General features: G+C 44.1%; 1 protein-coding gene across 2 annotated transcripts in view; it reads left to right on the top strand.

The window, feature by feature from the left end:
• Positions 1–19845: 19845 nt before the first annotated feature.
• Positions 19846–23672, top strand: part of LOC121587820 (GATA-binding factor C) — a 97352-nt gene continuing 93525 nt past the window's right edge. For both annotated transcript variants that reach the window (XM_041904999.1, XM_041904998.1), the window contains exon 1: positions 19846–20913. The gene's annotated coding sequence lies outside the window, so the exon portion shown is untranslated. The remainder of the gene's footprint in view (positions 20914–23672) is intronic.

Here is a 23672-nt window from a genome sequence, read left to right as displayed (position 1 = left end):
CTTGGTAAATGCTAGTGTTTAGCCGAAAGGAGCAAAGAATCATATCTATTTTACTCATTTATATCTAATATTGACATCATTTAAATTCTAGAAATATTTAATAAACATAAAGTGCAACTAAAAAAAAAACACAAAAATTCTCGCAGTTGTAAATTCAATATTGGTTTATGCAATACAATATAGACAAAAATGTCAAATTAATTGTTTCATAGCGTTTTATTTGGCGGACATAATACAAATATCCTTTTCTTGTTTCTTTGTTGTTTTCTTTTTCTACCATAATATCACAAGTTTGTACATTTCAATCTCATCAATAGTAGTAACATTGGCTTGCTCCATACCAAACCGGTATGAATGCTCGTCCGCTTTGCGCTCCCTTTGCATCGGTCCTGCTGTAGGTTTACCGTGGTACCATGGATTTTGCGAATTTTTATTATCACGTCGCCCATAAATCTTGATGTCTTGTATTTAACGTTTATCTCAGCTCCTCCTACTTCTCAAGCAATGCTTTAGCGTGCGAGGGGCACATACACACGCACCGATCCGCTGTTCGCTGTTCGTGATACAACCGGGATCGCGTGCTAATCCTCGCTCTGAATAATCCATCATCGCGGATCATACTTCATGATGGTTTTGCATAAGGATATTTGAAACAAGAATACGATGCCAATTATTCAGACCAAGCTAAATCGGCTCGAAAAAAACTGGACACTTCATTACTGTAATATGCAACATGTTCGCAAGCAAATCATGATTCAAATAGAAAGTATCGTAGCAACAGATTTTATGCGACATTATCGTCGAAATCAAGAACTTCTAAACTATTTCAAATTAAACCAATGCTCCAGTGTATTCAAACTTGTTGATTAATATTATTTCAGAACCGTTTTGTTCGAGCGCAATGCTCGGTTGAATAAAAGCAAATTTAATCTAACCATCATAACTATCTTTGATCGTGTGCTTGTTTTCTCGTCAGTCAGCAATGCGTACCACGACTAAACGGAGCTACTGCTGCTGCTCCTACAGGTCGTTGTAAAACCAGTGGACCATCTCAACTGTTTCGCTGCACAAAGGCACGCCCAACACAACGCTTCATCCCCACACTCATCGCCCTTCCAACGAAACCGTCTGCAGCACGTCAATCGGGGCTACTGGAAAGGATCTGAAAAGGATCACTCGTACCGCACCACACACACACACACAAACACCGCGACAAAAGCATCAAAGGAACGCCAACCCAAACACCCAAACAAAGTGACGCTTTTTGGCACAACAAATTCTACAGCAACGTGAAAGGAGAAAAGCGTTGTCACTACCAAACCGTCACCAACGAAAATGTCGTCCCTTTGCCAAAACGAACACCGCCGGGATCTTCCCAACAGCAGCACCACCAGGACGGTGTCGTCGTCTGCTCAATGTTGTCTAATGCGACACAAGCAACAGCGGTGGCCACGGTGCGGACAGCATCAACAACCATCACGAACGAGCATCAGGCATCAGTCGCAGGGCGTAGCGATGGTAGTGAAAATGAAGACAATAGAGCCACACTGATACGGTCCCGCTGATAAGCGCCGAAAGGGAAATGTGCGCTTTGTTCAATTTAAAAAGGATAAGAAAATGAATTGATGCTGCCTTTCGCTCGCAGCCTGACGGTGGCAGCTTTATGCATAGATGATGGCTTCGCCGTGGTGGTGGAGGTTCATCGGTGTTGAAACGTTTTGAACTCTCGGGCAAAGGATGTTTCCCCGTGCCAGGGTATACAAAAGAAATGGAAACCAGCAACTAGCAACAAGCAGAGAGGCAGCAATGGCACCAGCCGTAGAAAATTATTTGATTTTCCATGTGCGTTGGAATTGTTCACAAAGTGTGGATGTATTTGTAAATTAGGTTAGCATTTGAATTAAGGAACATGTCGTGACTTTTAATTCATTAAACAATGTTTCGAGCGGCTTGAAATGACTGTCTATATTTATCAATCAATCCACCAACCACCGATTTGATGCATTTCTCCATACATCTTTCCAGCAGCCCATTAATCATGGCAAAAGAGCCTTCTCTTTTTTTCGGTGCAAGAAAAACGAGTTCAAATATCCCGCCGTTACAAACTGACCTGTGCAAAATTTACGGCCACAGATTGGCGCACCGGACTGAGGCGCATCTACCGATGGTCATAATTTCTAGCTTGCTTCCGTAAATCTCCGAATGTATTGCTGCACCGCGAGAGTTACAGCAGGATGCCCTGTAAATCACACAAGCCACGAGCGTTTCCTTGCAGTTCTTGCAGCATGCCCATGCTAAAAGAAGAAAAGGAACTCCATATCGGATGGCAACAATAGCAAAACAAACAAAAAAGTCCTTCTTCCTCTCGAGCTTCCTACAACTAGTTGGTGTGTTTCGAGTGGAATGCGCAGTGCATGGGTACGCGTTGGATGCTAGGCAAACCGAGCAACCAAAAAAAATCACTTTTATTTAGATCGAGATGACACTGGCACCTAAATCTTGTCGTACGTTCGCAAAATCCATCGAACGGAAACGGCGATCCGGCGAAAGTGTGCGACCGGGTTCGAAATCTCTCGAGAGCCTTGCAATAAATAAACCTGACTGATGTTCTTCCACTGTTTCAGGATTCCAATGTTGAAATTTTAGCTTCAACGTTTTTTTCTCCTTTTTTTGCACGGGCGTGACCGATCCACTTCATGTGAGTACGCATGAACAAGTGGGAAATTCGTACATTTGTTTGAAGTGGCATTGTAACCGAGGGAACAACTTTTTTGTTTGTTTGGCTGGCGGAAAAAATCCTTTTACCGAGTAGAGTTAGCTCACTGCATCCATGGACATGCGTTTGTGAATGCAGCATTTTGGGAAGAGAAAGATGCGAATGGTTTCCGTCCACAGCCCAGCGCTTGTCACAATGGTCCATCGTTCCAGAATTCAAAGACGTCAACAGTGTCCTACAAATGTTACACACAACAGCTGTTTTTTTCGTGCCTTAATCTGCAACAGAAAAGTGTCTAAGGACCTACACCAAACAAAAGGTTCCTAACATAAGAATAATTGGTAACAATTACAATTTTTTTTTCAAATCTAATTTGATGTACTGTAATGTTCAATATCGAAGTAATCCTTTTGATAACCTTAAAACGCTAATGTTCTGTTGCACACTGAATAAAGCCGCAGTTCGAAGTAGTGACCACTATAAAGTTCACTTTTGCAATGGTAACAAAAAAAGAGTGATCACACACACATACACACACAAGGCGGAAATAAAAACGGAAAAAATCTTTCATTCCCTGCTACCCTTCCAAGCAGGATGCAGCTTTCGTAACAGCGCCCGGATGGATCCGGGGTGCCCTATGGGTACTTTAAAAGGATCTTCTCATGTCCTTTTGCACGATTTCCGGCGCGGCGATGTGTGCACAGTTGAAATCTGTTAGCAAATCTATGTTTGTACGTTTGTCACCGAGTTGGCTACCGAGCTTTTGGGGTAGGGAAGTTTGGAGTAACGTTTGGGCTACCTATGGCGGTCCATGTGCTCTTTGCTGAAATCCGTGTATTTACAAGCCGGGAAGTCGAAATCGTAAATCTTCCAGATAACGCTCTTTTATGCGAAACTGTCCGAAGAATTTTATTTTATTTTCAGCAACATTTTTATTTTTACAACGTAACTCTTTGCCTCCAACAAACCACGTTTGTTCGGAAACGTTCGTTCGGTAGAGAAGGCGAGAAGGTGGTTCCGGAAGAACCAACTGTACATGCGAAGGTGCTAAAGGACATTCGTGGCAACCTGGAACGGACATCAGTGTAACCGCGACCTCCTGCTGATCTTGGATGGATCAGCATGCGACCATAACAGTTACCATCTGGCACTACATGACGCTAACGATTGGCAGAAAAGAAACTAGCTAGAAATTTGCGTTACATTTGTCGTTTTTAGCTTATAAAAAATGACGCTAACGATTGGCAGAAAAGAAACTAGCTAGAAATTTGCGTTACATTTGTCGTTTTTAGCTTATAATAAATTAAAATAATAATGGTCTGACTGTTTGGTAACGAATTTTAGACAACCACAAAGAGCATTTTTCTTCTGAAAATCATTTAAAGGAAAATTATATAATTTTCTTCAGTATAAGCGTAAACAGGTGTAAAATACTTTGTATACTCTAAAAGATATGAATATAAACGACTTTTCTGTGCGGTTACGTGGTACAGTAGTCAACTCGTACAACTCAATAACATCCTCGTAATGGGCTAATAAAACTGAAAAAAGTCTGGGATATAAATTAAGAATAGATCAAAATTAAAAAGAGGATCATTCATACAACTAATATTGTATGAATGATCCTCTTTTTAATTTTGATCTATCCTTAATTTATATCTCACTGAGATTGTTTTATTATCAATTTAGATAAAAAAAATTGAGAGCATCCTGTACAATTGGAAACGTTTGAACAAATTTTCAAATACAAACCAAACCTGAAGCATTCACAAAATGTTGATACGTTTAAACAATGGTTTATATAATAATCCATATTATATTATTTTTAATGAAATAGGAAAAAAGCATTTTTTCAATGGTTTGTATAGTTAAACGTTTGATTAATTGAATGCTGTTATTTAGAAAAACTAAAATGTAAAATAGGAAATTCAAATCAAAACCGCAATGAATATCCCAGATTTTTAGTATTCAAAAGCGTGCCATCCTGAAATAGTCATGTAATTTCTTCTCATGAATATCACAACCCTACATCTCCATGGCAAAGTCGACAGGCTAATTATCTTTCCAAAATACCAATTCCCTGTTCCCTGGCACAATGCGCAAGAGAGTAGCGATTCTACCGAAACGAATTCTTTAATTTTCTGTAACTAATTTACTTCCAAACACTGCACCATCATGCCCTCGTGCAGCACCGCATGCCCTCCTCACAGCGACAGGACATGGCAGAAGCTTCCGAAACTACCTCGGCAGTACCACGATGGGAAGCATCTAAAATGGGCAAGACCCGTGGCAGACCGTGAAGATTTGTCTGTCAAAACAATTTACAGTGCTCACAGCCAAAGTTTGGCTCGCTTCATTTAGCAGGCGGCGGTAGCGGAGATAAAGAGCGGGGATGGCAACCACCGCTGCCACGTTACCGAACCCCGCGTGCGAACCGGACGAAACCGCATCTAATCGATTTCCGAGTTATTGCCGTGAAAGCGGCGTCCACGGCGGCACAAACACTAAAGTAATTAAATTGTTTCACCGATACCCAAACAACGCGACGGTGGACGGATCGCGGGGCTGCAAGGTTTGCGATGTTTATCACACGGAGAGATGTGGCCAAGACGAAGCCACAAGCCTTTCGGAGGCTCTACGCTGCAGTCTACGCCGCGCATGATATGGAGCGCTGTGTTTTGACAGGTTCCTTCGTCACGGCAGGGCGATAAATGTGAACAGTGTTGAACCCTCCACCGAGAGTACACCGGTACCCGGTACCCGGTTCCGCTGTGTACATGGGACGAGCGGGTGTGTTAATTGCGACATGGTGAGTTTATTTGCAATAATATTGCGACAATAAAATTGGACTCGCGTATGCAAAAAGCTGCAGTTTGCTGGTGGTGCGCATTACGGTTTGCGTGAATCGACCGCGAGCCCGGGCCACACGACATGGCCATTAAGTAGAGAAAGAAGAATTGGACCATTTCACGAGTGTGAAGTCGATCGAGGGCGGAGAAATTTACTACACCAAATAAATCAATGCAAACTGGCCGCCTGGAGACCTGGGAGCCTGGAGGAAGGGATCGATACGGGACGATTTAGTAGCCTGGGAAAGTGGTGATATCGTTTGATGCGTGAGAAAAACTTGCCCTTTCTCTATGGTACAGTGATGGGTTTAAGTGGATCTTACTGTGGATGAATGGTGAAAGATCCCTGCAGGTACGTCGTGTGTCAGTGATGCGTAATTATTTGTCGTTGAGGGGCACTGCAATTACTGAGTATGAATAAGAAGATTTCAGAGTTTCTTTACATACAAAGAGTTGTACGTCGGTGCATCAAAGCAAGTACGACTGAAAAGAGGATCCTTCCGATGGCACACGATGTTGTAAAGTGGCAACAGAAAGAGTTAGATAAAAAATAGCATCTTTGTACCTTATAAACAAGGTTACTCGGCCATTATAAAAATTGTTGGACCTGCTAGAATGGTGAAAGAAAAACATCAATTTCGACAACAACTTCAAAATAATTCGTCATGATGTTGTTGTCTGCACTCTTCGACTTTACCATATTGTAAGATGTTTCACAGGTATTAATGCATTTGGAGGCTTCGTTTCCAGCGGCTGATTTGATGTATGGGAAGGCAGATACAGACGGACTTGTAAATGAAAATGTTTAAAATCTAGGAATATATAAATACAACGACCATGGAAATATGCATACCTCATCTTACACTCATCTTTTATCAGAAAAAATGTTTGACACTCTTATTGATTTTAATTTTTTAATCATGAAATAGAAAACATGTTTTGGTACACATTTTCTGGTAAGACTGACACCTGGCATGGGAAAGCTGGACAGCTGTAGAAAACAGTGGAAATTAAAGAGGTTGATAGCATGTTAATATCTTATCGCTTGCCGCGTCCTGGTACATATATAAACCAATTCTTGATCAATTGCAAGGATGATTGATTCAGCCCAGAATTAAGGAGTTGCTAGCGCCGTTTCAAATATATCTTAGAATGCAGAATCTGAGGCATTTTTGAAATATCGGGCACTAATAGCGAACGTCGAACGTTTTTTGGATAACAATGATGACAACTCATTCATGTAATAATACCTTCGAAAATATAAACAATGCAAGTTACAGAGCTTAAGATCCGCTGTAGTTAAATTAGATCCATGAGGGACCCCACGACAAAAAATTGTTTTGTTCGTGATTTTAACCATTAAAAATGTTTTGCCAACACTGTTCTCAAATGTGTTCAGTTCAAACTTTCGGTTTGAATGCCGCATTGGTGTTATTCGATCGTTACTCTTATCATGTATTTACGAGAAGTATCCATCTTACCCGTAGGGTCCATCTTTACCTACCTTCCCCTATAGCTATTTCAATTACTCAACAATAATAAATTATCATTACAATTAACATATTTTTTATCCAATGATCGCCAACAAACAAAAGTAAAAGATCTTAACGGTTTACTGAGTAAAGGACTGTTTCTAAGATCCCAACTAGGTTAAAAAAGCTAATTAAATTGAAAATGATGGGTCTATCAGGCTTCTTCTTCTTCTTCTTCTATTTGGCGTAAACGTCCTACTCGGACATACTGGCCTATACAGGCTTTCAAGACTTCTATCTACTCTGTATTGATCACATAATATGGGTACCCAAAAACGACAACAAATTACAAATCGGGACGAACTATGGAACAGAGTAACTATTCGAGATAGTAAGGATATTTTTTAAATTAAATAGAGAAACGTAGATTATAGTCTAATAGATTGAATGCTCCGGGTATGATTGTTTGATTACTTTCCATAACATGTAATGTTAATATAATCTGTTTATTCACATCAGATACTATTCAGTCTTATTTTTAGTACTGAAATTGCCAGTCACATTCAATTCTATGCTTAAGTTAAGTATCTCGTTTAGTTAGTGTAAATGTTATACAAAGTTAGTGTATTTTTCCGATGATAAATTTGAGTTAAAAACAACCGATAGACTATTCAACTAGAATTATCTTAAACTCTCTAAGATTAATATAGAAAACTAGGTTTGTGAAGTATTTCTTCTTCTTTTTCTTCTTTATCACTGCAACCATTGTCGGCCAATGAATTACTGTACTTGAGGCTGTAATGGGCTTGTCTTTCAGTGACTTATTGATTTACCCATAGCAGGATTGTCAGTCCTATGAATGGGGGCACGGTCCATTCGGGACTAGAGCTCATGATGCGCATGTTGTTTGTAAGAAGTTTATAAAAAAAATATAACGATCTAGTTTTTTTAAGATTAATTATTCTGTATTTGAATAGTCTGACATGGAACAAATAAACAACATGAACAAGAGCTGTGAATGATATTTTCAATGTTAGCTTCTTCGGGTATGACATCCAATCATTTCACCCAACACAAATCAGTATGGCGTAGCCAAAGATACATACAACAGTACAACAGCACATACAACATACCCACCAGAAACGTGATCTTCAAACTTATTTATCCAATTTGTCACGTACCACGTGAAATATCTCGACAAATTTATGGAAAGTGGAGTCCCTAACCGTGATGAACATGTCGTCTCAAGGACATGGGTCGGGCATGGCCCTTATCACCAATTTATGCCAAACCAAACGGCTGACCCAATCTCATTCAGCTTCCGTTTTTTAAATAACTTCAAAAGCAAATATATCATGGCCCGCCGTAAGTGACAGGGGCCGCGAGGTCTGCAAAATCGCGTCCATACTTTTCACTCTCCGCTGATGGCAGAAATTTAAACACATCCATGCTTGGTTTCTGCCGATGCCTTTTGACCTGCTTGACCTAGCAAAGAATGTTGGAGGTGCAGCCGGCTCCATTTTATCCACCGCTTGAAGCCGATGAAGATATGGCTATTGCGATGAAGATTTCAAAACCACGCATGGAGAGAGAGAGAGAGAGAGATCGGGGAGAGAAAGGAAGGGTCGAATTTTCCGGATCGTTCCATCTCCCCCTGCCAAGCCGTAGCATACTTTGCCCGCTCTTCATTTTCTTCGCCGAATCTTCATCTGACGGGAGCGCGAGAAGGTAAATCATGCGATTTTCGGCTAGCAAAGGCATAAATTTTCCACCGCCTTTTCTGTCAAGCGCAGGCTCAATATCAGCACAGCATCTTTATACTTTTGCAGCAAGCTTTTCTTGCGAGAAGAAGCTACAAGGAGGGAAGGAATTTGCAGGAAAACTTTATCCCTTCGCCATACCGCAGCACTGCAGCAGGCACCACACAAAGGAACTCAAAACAAGACACACATACACACACACACACCCACAGATTTGCCAAGCCCGGAACCCCAACCGACCAACCAACAAGCGAGAAAACAAATGAAAACCCACAATACTATCCTTGAGGCGGACGAGAAACTCGTCGGAAGTTCAACGTCGGGTAATCTTCGCTCCACGTTTCCCTTCCACCCAAAACGCCATCAAGAAGACATCCCTAACGATGGAATGAAGAAAAAATACCCACCCAAACCCACTGCCAACCCACCCCCAACCATCTGCCTCACAGGAGGGCGGTGAATCTTCTCCTGAACGCCGGATTCGCTTTTCTATCCGTTTGATTTTGGCTGCTTTCCTTCTGCGGTCCTATTTTATGCTATTTTATGCCGTTTTATTTCCACCGTAGAGAGTACTACCGTATGCTGTTCGGACTGCTGCATGTGTGTATATGTTCTCGTTTTGCGGAATCAACTTCCTTTGCTTCCTTTCTGCTCCCTGTAGCTCCCACTCTTCCCGGTTTTGCTGGCTGTGTCAGTTACAGCACCTACGAGTTTGCCATTATTCTTTCATTTTCTTGTCCTGTCCTGGAAGCCCTTTTCCACCAGCATCAGCACCCCTTCCTCAACCCACACACACACACACACACACACACACACACACATCGCACTCACACCCACCCGCCCAACATGACACGATGTTTAATGATCACAGATAAGGCAGGATATAAATTTTATTCTCCTTTTTCACTGCCCTACCCCCTTTGTTCTTGCACACTCCCACCCGGGGACAGCAGCGTCCTCGAATATCGTCGTCTCGTTCGTTTTTATTTCCACTGACGCTATGCATTAGACAAAACCGGCGGCTGAGAGAGTTCCCAATCTGGGCACGGGAACAAATCCTGCCCTTCCGCGTATTTGCTGGCCACGGAACGAATCGTAATACCGTACCAAACTCCGCTATCGAAGAATTTTTGCGAACCAAATCGCAACAAAGCATTGCTTGAGCGTGCAAAATATGGGAAGGGATGGGGTCGATTTGCGGAATTGTGGATGCTTTCGATTCGGCACTGCAGGGAAGGTTTGGGAAATTGGTATCGAACGTTAAATATTTTCCCATCGAAAGCTGAATATTTCTGAATCATGTTTTGCGTGATGGGAAATGAACCACTTGTACACAGCAATATATTCATTTTCCTAACATTTACCGTTAACAGATGTACTATTTCTTTGCGCCAGTACTACACTCCTTCCTTCTAGTCCCTTAACGTTAAACCATAAAATATCCCGTAATGTCGTTTTCGCAAAAAGAAACTAAAAAATCAACACTTACAAATTAGACAACCTATCTTGGCTCTAAAATCTAGCATACGTGCCACCGGAGCGTGTTCCTAAACGGTTTCCTCCTCCCTGTCAGTGGAGATGACTATAAAAATTACGACCCACACTGCTTCGAGAAACTGACCAAAACGCAAGCCCACACCTTCACCTTCTTTGCCTTCGCTGCTTCGGAGGCTTTGTCCAGTTGGCTAGTCAATAAAACCACAACTTGCAACATGAGCTGACTAACTTTTGGCCCCCCGTTCCGTTCTCCGTAAAGTGGACACCCAAGTGATCGTTAACGCCCTTACCGTCTCTACTCACTCGTGCCCTCGATCACCAGCCTGATGCTAGAGAGAAAATTGAAGTTCCTTTTTACGACCCAGTTAATTTGTTGTGTCGTTGATTTCGGACAGAGAGGGGGGGGGGGCAGAGTTTTAGCCAAGAACTGAGTTTCTGCGCGCACGCTTGCTATCAGCCGAATTTTATGGATTTTAAATCGAACGGATGGATGGATCATCATCGATGTCACCGTCGATACCATCGAGCTGTGGTGCATGATCAAGCCGATGGGCAGCTGCGATTTGCCACACACTTTTTGTGTGTTTTATAAGGAAATCATTAGATCTTCTCAAATCTTCCCGACGTGGCTCAATTCGGAGAATATGATTCGAGCGGCAATGATGTTTAGCTATGCTATCCTTCGTTTGATCGGCGATCGCGTGCGCTTGCGTGGAAACGTGTGTTCTGGAAAGCCATTTAACGAGCATTGAAATGGGAGAATAATGAATACGGATCGATATTCAAAATCAGTGACAAATTTTATTTCGATTTGTTCCCATCTAAATGAGTCGTTTGTGAAGTAAAATTTAGGTAGAATTTGTAACATAAATTTCTGGCGTAGAACATAAATATCTTACTTCAAGATGACTTAGTTATTTTGCTCTTTTAATCAATGATTTGTTTTATTTTTCTTTCTTTGCCAACCCCAATCTCTAGGAATATCTTACATTATCGTCATCGTAGATGATGATATACAATGCTGTGCTCTCGGGGTAAGCGATATTAATCTCACTAGCAGCAGCACAACGTTCAAGTGGCTGTGCGTATTCCTTGCCAAACATCATTAGCCCTTTCCTTTTCCCTTCCCTGCCTGCCAATTCCGTAAGCACAGTCTCCACCGGAAGCCGGAACCAAGACAAAGGAAACGATAGTGAAGCTTCACTTCCTTGTCCTTCTCAGAGCGTCTTAAACAAACGATTGACAGTATACTCACGCCTCACGCCGCTCGGGAGGCACAAAAACGCACCACTTAAACACAATGCTCTTTAGATGAAGCTTCCCTTCCAGTATAGGGAAAGCAAAAAAAAACCAACCAAGTCCATTGCTAGGTGGTTCCGTTTTTCTTCATTCATCAATTTGACACCAAAAACATGTAGCCGTTACAGTGAGCCTTCCATCAAAGCTGGCAAAGAAGTGTTTTCTTTGCAACATTTTTCTCCTTTTCTTTTTAGTGCTTTCCATTTTTCCACATAAATCTCAAAGGTGCTTGGATGGCGGAGCAAGAAACCACGACAGATAAAGCGAGCAAAATTGGATCATCAAACAAAACGCTTAATGAGCGAGCGAGAAAAGACGCCACCGTGCTCAAGACATTACGAACGAAGAAGCAGCACACATACACACATACGTAGCATCAAAGCCGTACACAAAAAAACATGCTCCAAGCCCAACATAAAAAGGATGAAGAAAACTTCATCAAGCTTCGGAGCTAAAACAGTGACATTCCACGGATTCGACCGGTTACGCCACCAAAGCCAACCGTTCCGCTTTGATGGAAAGCTGTGAAAAACAGGGACAACCATTTTTTGAGGGTTAATTTTCACCACCGAAGCGAGAGATGACTGTGCCTAGAATTTCGTACGCATGCGTTCATCTTCACACACACACGTACACATTCTCTCGTTCTTCTTGGAGTGAGTTTCGAACTTCGGAGAGCAGATTTTCCCCACAATTCAGAGCAAACGAGATGCAAAGCAGCATCCACTAAAAGTACCAGGCATATTTTCCACACATCACAGCTTACGAATCAACCCACAAGTTGCACCTGCCCTGTTGAGATGTCATCTGCTGCATCAGTGCAACGCGCCATTTTCAAAGTGGGAGGAGCCTGCGATGCAGCTGGCGACGATCGCTCATTGGCTGGCGCTGATGGAAACGCAGAGAGCGAAAAACTCCGCAAGCGAGCAGAGCTGGAAATCTCCCTTCAGAAACGGACCGGGTACGCGCGTGATGGTTCAATGTTGCATCGGAGTAGGCACACAATGTCACACGCGCCTCGACTGTTGCGTTAGGGAAAATCGGTCGCTTGCGGAGAAGATGCAAGAAAAACGAAAGCAAGCGTCAGGACATCGAAACATCGCGCACTCTTCAAAAAATTGAAATCTTTTGACCACGGCACGCTTGGAGGTTTATTTTGGACACATTTCTCTCTGTCACACACACTGTTTGCCCATCCGTGCTCGTTCGCCGAAACCCCAAAATGTTCTTTCAACGAATTTTTAGAACATTTTCTTGGCCCTACCCGACGACTGCTGCACAAATTCATCGTCGCTTGAAATTATTGATTTTTCCTCGACTTACACACACACACACATACAGGCGCGCGCGTGCGAGGTTATCGTCAGTGCGCACAAACACCATTACCAATCGATTTCCACTAACACCAGCCAGGACTGCTTCGGTTGGGTTCGCTGGGGCAATGGAAATACCCCGGGAGGGAGTGTGGGTTGGAAAATTCACACCACTCACCAGGCGGAGAACCGACCGTCAATACACACGTATGCATACGCACACCAGCGGCAGACCAGATCGAGCCGCTTTTTATTGAAACCCATAAGGATGTCTTTATAACCGGACGTGATGCCTGGGCGGCACATAATCACTTTAAAAGCATACGGTTTCTCGTTTCACGCTTTTCATCGCACGCTTCAATGAATTACAGACGCATTCATTGAAGCTGCACGATACCCGTCGAAAGGGAAGGGAGCTCAGGCATTTGGGGCAGGTCTATGGGGCTCGCTTTTTGCCTTCGAACGGAGTGGCTCCGCTTTGCCGAGTAGGTGTTGTAATGATGGCCGTCAGTTTGGCTGAAAAGCGATGTCGTCCTGTACCGTTTTGGGAAGCAAACGACATCCACCTCGGATGCGGGAGAGAAGTTTCATATGTGAAAGGAGCGGCTACTTTAAGGTGATAAAAACGTCTACACTCGGTTCGTATGCGACCGCCAACGGTTCAATGAACCTATGCGCTCTCATAATCGTAAGAAGAAGGGCTTTATTATTGCTTGCTTGCGGCGGCCGGGAAACCATTGCTCATCGGTGGCTATGAGTGTGAAGCATGCAAGGCCCGCTTGGTCTGGTTTGAAGGTTGAGGTGCGAATGTCGGGCGCGCATGGTTCACATACCGTGGTGAATATGTTACTAACTTTGAAGTGCCTAGAAAAGCATGCATGTTTTGTGCTCATCCAATTGAGGCTGCCTTTCTGCAGCAACCTTCATACGAGTGTAGCATGTTGTTCTTATCAATGGATTTTAAATACCTTACACTGTTTATTACCAGTGGCGGATTTAGGGTGTGGGGGGCCCTAAGCGTTAAAAGGATTGGAGGCCCCCGCTTGGTGTCGACCGGGGGAGGGGGGGGGGGGGGCATATGGTTGCATTAGGTTTTGAATCAAACACACTTTAATGGTTTGCTCGCGGGGGGGGGGGGGGGGGGGGGGGGTGTTCAGAATCCTTGTACTGGGCCCCAATAGTTTATGAGTCCCTTCATCCATGGGGCTCCTAACTAGCACAGAAGCTCTTGGTGAGACTACTGTACACATTGTTCTATATGCTGGAATTACCATACACGGGGCCCCTACATTGACGGGGCCCCCCGCGGCCGCTCAGTCCGCGCACCGTTAAATCCGCCACTGTTTATTACAATTGCCAACAAAATGCTTCCTGCATACTTTTCCACACCATTGCTCATTGCGCTTCCATCTCCACCCAGGCGGCTCACGATTAACGATGCACCTTTACACCCCCAAAGGTTGAGCATGATCTTCATTCAACCTTCCTTCACCGTGCAGTGACATTTGTATCAACGGAGACGGATTTATCCCCCACCCGCATTCCGCATCTTCCTGTCAATCCGAACCAGCACGGGATCCGAAACTAGACGATGGATGGATGGATGCATGGATGGAAAAAACAAAAGGGCTGGGTGGGCAATGAATGATTGAAGCTAGATTGAGTACACGGTACGATTCCGTTTGATGTTGATGCTGTCCGGGCAATTACTCGAAACTCCAATGCTCCGTGCACCATGTGGATGTGTCATTTCGAATGCACTTTGTGTTGTGATTGCTTGCGGGCCATAGGTTTGTCGTTTGTCGTCTGCACCGCAAAAGACTGATGTCAATACTGCACTGCAGTGTGCAGTACCTCGTCATAGCCTTTCGTTTGCATCTTCGTTTCGTTTCGACTCTCTTTGTGTGTATGTGTCTGCACCACGTACGGCGTTTGAACTGGCGAGCTTTGAACTTTGAACGATTTTACGTACAGAGCTCATTTGGATAATGAAAAGGGCCTTAACAAATGTGAATTAATCCTGTTTATTGAGTGTTCCCATCTAGAAAAAAGTGTAATGTTAAAATTTTTAGCATATGTTACATTATTTTTATTTAAAAAATATTAATTTGAATACAATTTGGAACTCTCAAACTGCTGCCACAAGTCGAAAACAATCACAATAAAATTGTCTGATTCAATCAATTCATTCGTTAGAGCGTTAAAACCCAACATAATTGACAGTCCAGTTACCAGTAACAAAAAAACCATTGAATTAAGCGTAAAAAAGGTACAAAACACAATTGCCAAAGCGCTGGCAGAACGCGAAAATTGTAACAAAACCAAACCAACACGGACAATCCTCCAAAGCTAACGAATGCAAATTTATTTCCACTCCTTGGTGGCCAGTACGCCAGTAGTAATAATGTTTACCGATTTCAGTTTTGCTCTTTCCTTTTTTTGCTGTCCCTTCAGCCCGCACCGCTCTTCGGTGTTTTAGTCGATTTTTCTGCAAGAGCATCATTTTCGGCGGTGGCTTATTGTTGCATGAATTTTGGCGTAACTTTAATTTCCTTTCTGCACCTACACGCTTCGCAAACCGTACCCAAGGTGCTCCTGTCTTCCTCTCCTGAGTTGGTCTGTGTGTGTGTGTGTGTGTGTGTGTGTGTGTGTGTGTGTGTGTGTGTGTGTGTGTGTGTGTGTGTGTGTGTGTGTGTGTGTGTGTGTGTGTGTGTGTGTGTGTGTGTGTGTGTGTGTGTGTGTGTGTGTGTGTGTGTGTGTGTGTGTGTGTGTGTTTGTGTTTTCCTTTCATTTTTATTCCAATTTGAACAAACTCAACCAACTTTGTTCACTATCGCTGGGGATTGGGTGCGAAGCTGGCGGGAGAATCATTCTTCTACAGCTCGCTTGGTTTAATTTGGTCCGGGTGGTTGTGTTGATTTTTGTCTCATTTCGTGGAAAATCGCTTCATTCCCGATACACTGGGTGACCCACGTCCGGGAAAGGGACTTTTCGATATATCGACTGACTGGGGACCACATTGTATTGTAGCATGCGCGCCTATCAGATCCTGTGTGGGGAGAAGTAAGCAACGGACACGGAGGTAATAATGGATTTTGGACTGTTTTCGCGCATTTATTTTTTTCGTAATTTCAAACCCAATGTATCGAAGGGAAATTTGCTTTCTGTTCAATTTTAAAAAACGTGGTGAAAATTATGCAAACGATACGTTTATTTGTTCACGTAGTTTTTATTACATTATGACATACATTACAGACTCTAAGAAACAGTTTTAGCGCTAGTTGCCTTTAAATGAAATGAATATTTAAGAAGCTACCTTAACGGCTTAGACCCCCCCCCCCCTCCACAAGATTGAAAGCTTACCCATGGTGGTGCACCCGTTTTAAAATTGGCCATTAATTTCCATGCTGGCGTGGTGCACGTATCGCTAAAACTCAATGCAATGAAAATGGTGACAACAAACATGGGCTGTGAGCTCGGTGACAGGATCATTCGTTAGTGCAGGATATGTAAGAGTGCACAAAGGAAAACGGGATCAGTTAAGCGCTGGCCGATGAAAGGCAGCGGCCACATAACCGTAACGGCAGCATAAAAGAGCAACCTCGGACAAGAGTTATGAGTGGCTAGTGCGACGAAGCTAATGCGAGCCAGCAGCAAGGTTAAGCATTTGCCGCTGCAATACACTGGCACTGGTGCTCTGGTTCTGGGCACATTAATTCTAGGGCCGTGAAGCAGCGCGAGTAGCGCCAGTCGCCCAAAGGCTGAAAGAAATCGGGCCCAACTTCCGGTGGATGCTTGCTGGAGCTGTGCGCTTCTGGGGCATCATCGCTTCGGGTGATTTCGCCATTGCCAGCAAGCGCTGGCCCCTGTGTAAGCGCTTAACTTCCTTTTCCATCGCGCACCGGGGGCCCGGGTCGGAAGTGAACCCGATGAGTTTCGGATGATACAAGAGGGTTGAGGGTCGGGTTGTCCGGTCGGAGGAGCATGTGGTGAGCATGCTTGCAGTTTTGCAATAATTTACTGTCCGCCGTCAAAAGCACAACGAGCCAATCATAAACATGTTTAGGTGCATATTCTTTTGCTTCTTCATTCGTTCCCGGTTTCTTTCTTTTTTATGTTCACGCCCGAAGTCACTTTCAGCGGGGCCGGGTCGTTTTCGTCTCCTTCTTCGCTCCCAAGCTGGAGTGGGGTTTTATGGCCGGGCCCGTGCCCGTGCTCGTGTTCTAATACACTGTTTGCCGCTCCGGTTTTCGTTTCGACACGGCCGAACGGATTTAGCCACCGGTGTAGCCAGCCGTACGGGAAAAGCGTCTCAAAGCCCGAAAGCTCAACCGGACCTGATTTAGGCGGGCTTCGGCAATGCTTTAATTATGTAAATTAGGTCATGAAAATAATGAATTACCCTTTGGCATGCACCTTTCAGCACATTCAGCCGCACAGCACCAAGACGACGGACCCCGGAGCGGCGCGCGAAAACCGCGCGCACACGTCACTCACTCTCTGTCTCGTCGCTGGCCACCCTTGGCGTGCCGCTTTACTTTCGTTGCCGCCGCCGTTGCCATCCAGTTGGCCACGGTCCCACAGGCCGCGCACCACCGAAGGTTTCCGTCACCTACTACCGACGACCGTTCCCGTTGGTTCCGGTGCAGTGCGCTGGTCAGTTCCGGGAAGTGGAAAAAACGGCGTCGACAGCGCAGTACAACAAGAAACAAAAAAGACATAAAGACAACGAAAAGAAAAAGAAGAAAAAAACACACACACCCACAAGGAAAAGCCATTCTCAAACGGTTCGATAAAATAAAATACAAAAAAAAAGTCAGTGGGAAAGTTTGGCCCCAGATCGAGATGGATAGATGATGGCGTTACAATGGGCCTTGGCGCTAGACTTGGAAGCGTTTAATCCAAGCGTGTGTATATGTGTGTGTAGCTTATAGTTTGGATTTTCTTTTTCAGAAAGAAATGTTTACTTTGTGAGAGAAGAAATGTCAGTGAAATGAGGTAAAAAAACATCTGTCAGTTAAATTTTTTACTATTGTTATAACTTTCACAAAATGGAGCCATACAATTTCATAAAATGGACTTTTTTCTATAATGTTATTCAAATTCCGTATATTTAAGATGTGAATTGCTTATTTTATTTTATGGTGCTAATAACACTTTATTTTTAAAATATTTTCCATATACTCATAACAAATATCTGCATAGTTTCTCTAGTTCTAAGTTCAAATGTAACGTTGCACAGGTAAATACAAACAATGGCTGTTCAATGCGCTTTAAAGCTAGAGCTAGCTGGCACTCAAAACGTTCTGCCATCGATGACTGTGTGTGAGTAAAATATAGAAAAAATGAAGAATAAAAAAAATAAACACTACTCACACAAAACGCCCAACTGCCAATGGACTACATCCGAAAACCCAAACAATGATGTGGCCAGTAATGTGTCAGTGGAACATCTGTTAATAGTCCTGATACCATCGGCACAAATCGCACGTTCAACGCACTATCGCTCTGGCAAAGGGCACAAGCCACACACACACACACACACATACACACTTTGGAGGAAAATCGTAACACGAGGGCCACGGTGTGGCGCTGGTGGCACGGTGCTCTAATCGGTTTGCATCTCTTTGCCTCGGCCTGTCTGCGTTTCGAGTGACAATCGAGCGATGAAATCTCAACCGTCCAAATACGATGCCAAAATTGTCCGACCCTTCCTCCCGGCCACCGAGCAAACGACTCGAGGGTCAGCAGAAGCAGGAGGAGGGACTGTAGGATTTGTTTCCCCTCTCGAACCACTATTTAATGGTTGTACATTAACTAAAACTTCTTTTTCTTTCCGAAACCGGGGGAAACCAATTTCATAAAGTTTAGGTTTGCTGGGTGCGTTCGAACAATTTTCGGACTTTCCCGTTACAATGGCGGGAAATGGCGGTTAGTTGAATGGCCGTTGATTGACAGCTTTAAAGGACTGGGGCAGCTTGGTTGTACTCGGTTCGTGGGAGTAGATTTGTTACACGCCCGAGTAAAAAACCAGGTGCTTTGATGATTTAAGAAGGAGCGAGCACAGGTAAAAACCCTAGAAAAATGTTAAACAAAACGCAACTAAATGAATATTGGTGCTACTCAACAAAAAACGTCTGCCACAGTAGTTGATGTGTAAAGTTTTTATTTTATTTTATTTTTTATTCAAATGACATCTTTAGTTTTGCCTCCAACTTTGGTTTGTTACAAAGTGGATCGCACAAAACCGAGCTCTTATGAAGGTGCTGGTGAAATGCAATGTCACAGGACACTACCACCATCACCATAATGGCTTTTTCCGCGAGCAATCCTAAAACTTTGTGCTGTTCTTGGCCTGTTCAGTGCCAAAAGTGTCAAAAACAAGCCGGGAGGAAACGAATGCTGGGAAATCTAAATTTCATTCGCGTGCTCTACGTCCCGGCTCATCTCTTTAAAAGGGCACACCACAGCATGAGCAGCAATGCGAAGGGAGACTCTGAGCGCAAAAGGTAGAGACGCAACACTAAACAATTGCATTTTCCTTGCACTAGCTCTCTTGCTGCCTTATTTTGCCATACAAAACGACGATGCGCTATCTCACTCGCCAGCGATGCGAGAGGATGATAACGAAGCTAATGAGAGCGAGAGAATCTGAACTGCAGCGAAAAACGAGATTTCGCCACAAGCGAGAGTGAGCAAGCATCATAATCGAAGCGTTTCCCTTACTCAGTCTCCCACACGCAAATTATCGAGCCGTTTGTCACGCCTCTTCCAACACTTAGGCCACACCTCCCGAAACGAACGCATGCCAGAGCAGGATGGATGCCGCCATCGGCGTCTGTCAGAGCGAGACCACCATGCGCAACCGTATAGCGTTGCCGTGAATTTGAACCATCGCGCCCTTCATCTGTTCTTTCTTTTCAAGCAGTTCTTCGAAAACCGTTGGCTGGCGTGGATGCGCGCGCGTGTTTCACGATTCACTGTGCGCGGAAAATCGTGTCTGCTGTGTGATCCCCACTCGTTTTTATTTGGATAGGATTAGTAGCGAGCCCGATTGGATCAGCGCGATTGCAGTGCTTACAGCAAGCCTAATTTTCATCCAGCCACACGCGTGGAAAAGCTTCAGTCCCCCGCCCCGTCTGAACAGTGCGTGTGTGTGAGCTTCGCTTGTAGCGGAAAAGTTCGTGCACGATAAACAGAATCAACAGAAGCTGTATGAAGCTGCTAGTCGAAGCGAATTGAACGTGCCCAGGCCGTGCATAAATTCTTAGTGGAAAAGCGGGACTAGGGCAGGATTGGAGTGAAACGTAAAGAATACTGTTTTATATTGACGGGTGATTTTTTTTTTGGGAAACTTGGCAAGTGTATGGTTTGGGGCGGGCAAGTAGCAAGCAGCAGTGCGTGCGTGTGCGTGTGTGTATGCGTGTGTGACAGGCGCAGGGAATCTTCCTGTTGATTGATTGCTCAACTCTCGCTGCATACAGTGTGAACCTCAGTGACCGTTGAATGCAGGGCAACCACCAGTGACAACGTGATCGAAATATCGTATTTTCCCAGAGTCTGAGCTGCTGAGGCTGATGCAGCTGATATGAATTGCGCCTTTTGTTCGTACACACTATCTGCATGTGTCATTGTGGAATTAAATAATTATCACTGCGTGTAAATTGCTGGAATTGTTCTAGTGGACGGGCGAGGCCAGATCTAGCCACCGTTCAGCACACCATCAGACCGGATTTGTTCACCACAAGTGCGTGCGTGTGTGAGAGTTTGTATGTGTCATTGTGCCCCCAAGAGTGTTCGTGAATTAAAGGATAATACCAAGTGGGTATCGTATACCATTTTTGAAAAAGTGTTTTACCAATTTCCACTACACCAACTACCCCAATAACAAAGAGCAGTGGTAAACAAAACGTGAACAAAATACTGTGTGCGGGCAATTGCATCGATATATTGCGTCGGCTGTTTGCGTGAAGCGGAGCGCAACTGATTTCGCGGAAGTGATTTAGAGTGAGTAGTTTTCTGGAGGCTTTTTACTTCTAGTTCTTACCTTGCGCCTCTCATACTTAGGAGTGGTGTAAAAGAATTCAATCGTCCTACGGGGAGGAAGTGGTTCAATATTTTGAGAGGACTGTAATAAAACAATTAAAACCAATCGAGCCCGAGCACGAGCCTACAGACCGAGCAGGTTGGAGTCGCTAGGGATGGGGGTGAAAAAGGCATCAAGATACAGAATACAGACCAGGACAGAGGGGAGGTGTTGCCAAGAGTGTGTTTCTATTTTTTTCGGCTCCATGTAAGGCAGGGGGAATAGTATCTCCAGTTGCATTTCTTGCGGAGCCATCGACTATCACAGACTTGTTATCGGTGTCGTAAATTGGTAATAAATTTTAAAATTTTGACACTTGAGTGCTTTTGATAACAATTCATAATTGAACGAGCAAACCAGTCGGGGAGCGGGGGACTGTCGTCGTTGCACGTCATTTCAGGGAGCCAGATCGCTGCCCCACCGTTTGAGTGTTTGGGTGTATTTACATGCTTCATATTTGGTTGGCTTTTTTTTGCTTACCTTTCCCGCCTTTCCTTGCTTCTAATCACATCACTCATTCTTATCGTCATGCAAACGCTCATTGAAACCCTATCAAACTAATTCTACGACGATAAGCAAGTGTATTGCCACTCGGTGAACAGTCCAACGGTGATCAGATCACAAGAATTGATGTGATTTGCATACCGGACACATGTTTGTTTGATCAAATCGTACACAGATTCGAGTCGGTGATGAAGACAACCCCTGAAATGGGGTGTAAAAAAGTAATCTCACAACTCAAATCATCCCCGCGTTCGTTTACTTTAGCTTCGATGCGTGATCGGAACAAGCGATCGATGAGCATACAGTTCACACGCCTTGCTGACCGACAACCTCCAGTGTCGCTGCACCTCTTATCTAATCAAATCAAACGCCATCAAACGGTACCTTGGCCAGAGTGGAGCATCGGGAAATAAAACTTACGGCAGAACGGACCAACGAAACCTTACGAAATGGTCCCGGAGCGGTCAGAAAGTACTGCGAAGTGGTGCTTCTTTCCTCTGTACCGGTGCCAGCAAGGGAGTAGGAATCGAAAGAGGGAAAAGAAGCAACCTATAAAAGAGTACATTTATCGATCAAGTATCGGTGAGAGCACCGGCACCGGGATTGACAAGTTGGTCGATTTTTGTCTTGTATCACACTTCCGTTATCAGAATAGTCCAGTCTATCGCGGTATGTATCAGGTGCGTCCCGAGCGCCCCAAAAAAGCGATACGGGTGTTAGGCTTTTCCCGTGCCATTCCGAACATGTAGTTTGACTGTCGGCATCGATGGCAGGGGTCTGGTGGGGTCTTAGTTTTCAAACGTTTTCTTCCTTTTGGTAGACTTTATTTTCTGTGATAAAAGTTGATACAGATTGATAGGGCTGGAGAGCGAGGAAGCTTTGCACACCACATTTACATTACACCTTCGACCCGTTCTCTAACCGTCCATGTTCTGGACTGGTTGTCAAACGGTGCGGCAGGCTTTTCCGTGCCGCAAAACACAATGCTTTCGGTTGTTGACGAGACATGGCCGCGTCACGTTGATGAGCGCAGTGGACCGGTGGACGATAGCTGTGGCGGTATCGATCGATTCTATCATCGAATAAAAAAAAAGGTGGAACAGTGTGATGCACAACACCACAGGGTAAAGTTATCGATCGACCTCTTCTTCTCTGGGTGAGGTGGTTTTGTAATCAAATAAATGGATTTAAATTAGGCACTCCCGATACACGAGTGGAGCCGGTTTGGGTTCGGGTACGGAAATGAAATTTGTTTATTCGTACGCTTCGAAACAGTACAAACACGAAATGGAGAATGATTCCATGCAGCACCTGAAGCATTCCAATACAAATTGCTGCTAATTAAGATGGTCAAAATATTGAAATGTTGGTCAACGACTAATTCTCCAAAAAAAAAAAAAGGAATATTAGCCATTCCTTTCTTACAACGTTGCCGGCAATCATTCCCATTCCCACATTAGTTTTGCAATAACTTACCTCCGAGCTGAACCATTTTCCACAGGCACTTGCATTTTCCTTGTTGCTGTGCATCATTTGCTGGGAGGTTAAGAAATTAAACTTTAATTAATTTTCTTAATTGAGCGTGATTTGTTTGCTGCGAACGGTCTTTTGGGAACTCCACCCTGCACCAGCAACTCCGGGTCCGTAACGTCCAAACACCGTCGGTGTGTCGTTCATATCGAACGAAAGCGCAAGACAAACGTTCGAAAAGCCATTTTTCTTCTGCATTCGCACTCGCTGACTGGCTTCATTCGCTTGAGAAGAGGAATAAGCACTTGAGCACAAACAAAACATTAAACCCACTGGTGAGTGTTGGGCATGAAGGGAAGCAAAAGAAGAAATAAATCAATAAATCAAAACACCACCGAAACACTTCCACAATTGACCACCGTACCACAAGCAACGCATCCTGATCGATCGTATTGAACGTTGGACATTCGTGCACACAAACAAGAAAAGGTCTTGGGACGGGTTGTTGTAAAGCAACCTCTCACACCCCTCTCCTTCTTCCACGATCTGCGGGGTGGTGAGCTTTTCGGTGGCAAGAAAAATGATTCCATGACACCCGGGAGTACCGCAGCACCAGCGACCTCACATTACAGCCGCAACTCAACACATTTGGAACAATAGTATCGGTACCGTTTTTGGTGTTTTGTGGATGCAATGAAGAAATCGG

Source organism: Anopheles merus, chromosome 2R, assembly GCF_017562075.2.
Source record: "Anopheles merus strain MAF chromosome 2R, AmerM5.1, whole genome shotgun sequence".
Taxonomy (NCBI): domain Eukaryota; kingdom Metazoa; phylum Arthropoda; class Insecta; order Diptera; family Culicidae; genus Anopheles; species Anopheles merus.
Note: the sequence above shows the minus strand (reverse complement) of the source record. Positions and strands in the feature narration are given on the sequence as shown.